The sequence below is a fragment of the Triticum aestivum genome, chromosome 1A (assembly GCF_018294505.1).
Source record: "Triticum aestivum cultivar Chinese Spring chromosome 1A, IWGSC CS RefSeq v2.1, whole genome shotgun sequence".
NCBI lineage: Eukaryota > Viridiplantae > Streptophyta > Magnoliopsida > Poales > Poaceae > Triticum > Triticum aestivum.
In genome coordinates this window covers 7,998,688-8,003,895 of record NC_057794.1, presented here as the reverse complement: position 1 = coordinate 8,003,895, position 5,208 = coordinate 7,998,688, and the positions used below count along the sequence as shown (strand labels likewise).

General features: G+C 51.0%; 1 pseudogene; it reads right to left on the bottom strand.

The window, feature by feature from the left end:
* Window positions 1-3,010: 3,010 nt before the first annotated feature.
* Window positions 3,011-5,208, bottom strand: part of LOC123038196 (heme oxygenase 1, chloroplastic-like) — an 11,512-nt pseudogene continuing 9,314 nt past the window's right edge.

The following is a 5,208-nucleotide window of genomic DNA, read 5'->3' as shown; positions in this document are numbered from 1 at the left end:
ACATTTTGCTTCTTTCCCGGCAGTGGGCAATCTTTCCAATTTTTCAACAGCCCGTCTATTTCCTCGCCGCTCCTCGTACGCGGGCGTCTTCGGAGTTCGGTTTCACCATCCAACAGATCCTTGCGTTTCCTCCACGGGTCATCGTCGCGAAGCCACCTTCTATGTCCCATGAACACGGTTTTCGAAGACCCGGGATCTTTATCTAGCCGGCGATACGTTGTGTCATCCATGCACCTGACGCATCCAGAAAATCCGTGGACCACCTGCCCCGCGAGATATCCGTAACCGAGATAGTCGTGCACCGTCGTGAGCAGTGCGGCTCTCATAGGGAAATATTCTTTCTCTGCGGCGTCCCACGTATTGGCTGGCATTTTCCACAGCGTGTCTAGCTCCTCTTTCAGCAGCCCCAGATACAGATTGATGTCGTTCCCTGGTTGTTTCAGCCCTTCAATTAGCATACTCATGTGAATGTACTTCCTCTTCATGCACAACCAGGGGGAAGGTTATACATCCACACAAACAGAGGCCAGGTGCTATGTGTGCTTCTCTGGCTGCCAAACGGATCGACTCCATCGGTGCTCGCGCCCAGCACGATGTTCCTTGGATCCTTCCCAAATTCTGGGTGTTCGAAGTTCAACGCTTGCCACTGGCTCCCATCCTTAGGGTGACTCGGCATCTTGTCTTTTTTATTTATCTCCGGATCATTTGTGTCATCTTCTCGCTTCTTATCCTCCCTATCCGCGTGCCAACGCAGGAGCTTTGCTACCTTAGGGTCGGCGAAATACCGCTGCAGACGAGGAGTGATCAGAAAGTATCACACCACTTTTCGAGGAGCTTTCTTCCTCTTCTTGTATCGAGTGACGCCGCACACCGGACATATGGTAGACTCCGTGTGCTCGCCCCGATAAATGATGCAATTGTTCGTGCACACATGGTATTTCACGTGCGGTAAATCCAGAGGACACACGACTTTCTTCGCCTCCTCAAAACTGGTCGGGCACTTGTTCCCCTTGGGAAGACGTTCGTGCCAGAATGACATGTTCTCGTCGAAGCATGCGTCGGTCATTTTGTGTTTTACCTTCATCTCCAAAGCCATGAGCGTTACTTTCAGGCGGGTATCCTCAGGTCTGCATCCTTCATACAATGGAGTAACCGCGTCTATCTCCAGTTGATCCAGCTTGGCTTTCTCTCGGGCGGCAACTCTTGTGTTATCCGTCTGCTTGAGAAGCAGCTCTTGAATATGAGGGTCCTGCACCCAGCCCATCGATGGTCCACCATCGTCTGCTCCTCCGGCATCTAGATCTTCATGATCATGCCCTTCGTCTGCTCCGGCATCTTCCTCATCATGTCCGGCATCTTCTACATGATGACTGTGTACAGCATCACCGTCGTGATCATGTCCTGGAGATTCTTCGTCTTCTCGCCCGCCCGAGCCGCGGTGGTTGTCTTGCTGCCCTTCCTCATTTCTTGCCCGGCCCCCATGGACGACTTCATAGTCATCTTCATCACCCTGCCACCGATAGCCATCCATGAAACCACGCAAGAGCAGGTGGTCCCGCACCTGCCCGGAATCCGGGTCCGCAATAAGGCTCTTCAGCTTGCATCTTCGACACGGACATCTTATCTCCGTCTCGTTCTTTTGAAGCATCTCGGCCTTCACGGAGCTCAAAAACCTATTCACGATGCCTTCGGTCATCGTGCGGACCATGGTCGCCTGCGGGGTAGAGCAAAACGATATTTTAGAACCAAGAAAAAATTTGGCATGACTTTCCCTAAAAATAGGACAAAAAAGAATGCATAGTGCCAAAATTCTCGCCAAAACGGAAATGAATCAACATTCTGGCAAAATATTGGCAACTATCGCATTTCAAATACCGGTACCTGCAAACACAAACATATATGCAACACCACAAAGATATGCAACACCACAATGATATGCAACACCACAAACATACATAGATCTAGCTAGGCCACAAAAAGTGCATGTGCACGTTGTTCGAGCGAGCTAGGGAGAAAAAAAGTAGATCTACAACATGAAGATAGCTTTCCCCTTACTTACCTATCAAAAAAAGGTAATTTCAACACTTAATTTTGATGAATCTATGGTGCAAATGAGGTGAGGAGGAGGAGGCAGCCGACAAGCTTAGAGAAGGAGGTGGGGGGAATAAAGTGGGGAAAGTGAGTGTGTAGGTGTGGCTGTTCAAAAATATCTAGCTGGTTCCAAGTTACTAATGACGCACCACACAGCCATGCGCCATTAGTAACCCAACATACTAATGGCGCACCACACAGACATGCGCCATTAGTAGTTTTGCAAAAAAGTAAAAAAAATAATTTTTATACTAATGGCGCACCGTGGCACGGTGCGCCATTACTAGTTTAAACTAGTAATGACCCACTATGCAACGGTGCGCCATTAGTAGTTTGCAAAAAAGTAAAAAAAAAATACAGTAGTGGCGTACTCTATGGCTGGTGCGCCATTAGTAGTTCTAACTACTAATGGCGCACTCTGCCCGGATGCGCCATTAGTATGTTTGAAAAAATGAAAAAAAAACATTTTGTTACTACCGGCGCACCGTGTGCCTGGTGCGCCATTAGTGTGGACTAATGGCGCATCTCCACGTGATGCGCCATTAGTATATAGTAGTGGCGCACCACTTCTCTGATGCGTCATTAGTGTCAATTTCATCTTTAGCCATTTTCCTAGTAGTGAAAATTCTTTGTCCAGCAGTTTTATTTTGTAGCTGCTCAATAGAATGAAATAGCAAAGGAAAGAGCTATAATAAAACATCTGAAATACAACAGAAGTAATATATACTTGTGATGGCATCGACACATTATTCGCAACTGGCTCCTCCCCTCTACATCACCACCCGGGGCAGCCGCCACCACCGTGGCCATCATCTCGTTCTTGTCGCCCAAATCAACACATCTCAAGGTCGATAGGGGTGGGGGGCGAGCGGCCATACTTACCTTGACACCCTCGGTCGCGACATGCTCCTCCCCGGTGCACAGACATGGCTTAGTATTTACAATGTTTATCGTGAAACATAATGGAGATCGTTCTTGGCTCAGGGGAATATCTGGCGTAGGAGATCTCCTGAGTAGGCGAACGACTTCTCGGTCTCCTCCAGGAAGTGGTCCTTCTCTTCCCGAGACCAGCTCTAATAGCAAATGTAAGCAAGTTAAGACCAATCCGTGGGAGGATAAACGAGCAGCCAAGAATAAGAGCGTGAAAATCAAAGCTCTTGGACTTACAGAAACTTGGTTTAGTGTGGTGCAGACATTCTGCAGCAGCTAGGACAGGGTACCTTCCCACTTGAAGAACTCCCGCTCTTTCTTGTTCAGAATCTTCTCAGCAACCTGAAATGAAGAGACGTTATGATTACTCCATTAAAGGATGTCAATTCATGGAGGAACAAACAACTTTCACTCACACGACATGAACAGATTATGGGCTAACATGATGCCATGATTTGGAAAGTACAAAACCAGGATTCAAGGTCCAAACCGAAATGGACAGCTATAGGATGAATATAAAGTTATATCTACATATATAGAAGTAGATGTGTATGTAATGTGATATATACTCCTCAACGAAGTACACACAGTAATACCACGCGTCTACCTCCTGTTGGAATTTCAATCAGCCCAACCAGAAGAATGAGATGTAAGAACCAGAGCCAACACATGCTTTACAATAATATGTCAAGCCATTCAAGCACACACAGTTTGACTTAGATGAAAATTCTGGTACAAGACTATTTTCTGCAAAGACATACCTTTTTGCCAATCATTCGGCCTCTGTCGGGGGACTAATCCACGAGCACCTATGGGACCGGCGGACCGAGTCCCTTTCGGTTCGGCGGGGGCGAGGGTCGCATGAAGAGCGGATCGAGGCGAAGCACACGAGCAGTTTACCCTGGTTCGGGCCGCACGGATGCGTAAAACCCTACTCCTTCTTTGTGGTTTGTATTGAGTTCTTGCTCGGGAGCGCGGAGTGCTACAGTACACCCCAGCAGCTAACGAGACCGAGCCTGAATGTTCTCTCTCTCCCCCCCTCCACGTTGCGCATGGGCCTTCTTTTATATGCTCAAGGGGTCACCGACAGGTGGCAACGTAGACAAGGGTAAAAATGGAAAGGTGTTGCGGTTGGTACAGCTACCTGCTACAGTGTATCATACCTAACCCTAACGGCAGGGGACCAGGGCATTAAATGCCCGTCTGTGTCGCCTAAATAGTGCAAAAGGGACCGTCAGGGACGCCACCGCTCGCCACAATGGCAATCTTGTCAGCGCTGCTTGCCACCGCGCACCGCTGGCTGCACAGCCTCCAGCCACGTACGCCTGGAAGGGTCCCAGAGCGACACGTTGGTGGATGTGCTGGAGCGCGGGCAGAGTGGTGGCTTGCCGCGGCAAGCGCCTTGCCGCGGTCGTTGCCTTGTCGCGTCCGGGAGCTTGTCGTTCACCGGGCCTTGCCGGGATGCGTGGCGCGTCGCGGCAAGTTCCTTAAGATGCCTTGGTTGGCCTTCCCGGCAAGCTCCTCTTGTCGGGGTCTTGTCTCCGCGTCGCGGCAAGTTCCTTGAGATGCCTTGGTTGGCCTTCCCGGCAAGCTCCTCTTGCCGGCGTCTTGTCTCCTTGGCTTGGATACTTTGTCCTTGAATGGCTCCAAAGGAACCACGGAGGACCTTGGCGGTCACCCGGCAAGCCTTGCCGCGGGATGCTGCGACTGCCCGTGCACAAGTTCGGGATACTAGGGTACCCCTACTCTAGTACACCGACAGGAGCCCCCGGGCCTGGGCCATACACGGTGCCGAGCGCTGTTGGGCCAGGCCCAAAACAGGGCACGGGCACGCGCGGCCTGGGTTATGCCGTATCTCTCCCCGTATTCACCGCGCCCTCCCCGAACGGCACGCGTTGAATGCGGCGTCGTGGGAGAGATCGTGGGTGGTTTCTTTATTCGGAAAGGCGGAACGTCCGCCCCCTCCCTCTTTATAAGCATGGGAAACAGGGGTAGTTCTCCCATTCGCCGGTTGCTACTCCAATCTCGGAAACCTCCGCCGCTCCCTCGTCTTCCCAAAGCTGAAAGAGAGCAGCGCCCCGCCCCCCATTGCCACCAGCACCACCAACGCCGTCGCCCTCCTCCACCACTTCCGCCATGGCTCCGAGAGCCGACAAAGGGAAGGTTGTGAAGTCGACCGAGGCGCAG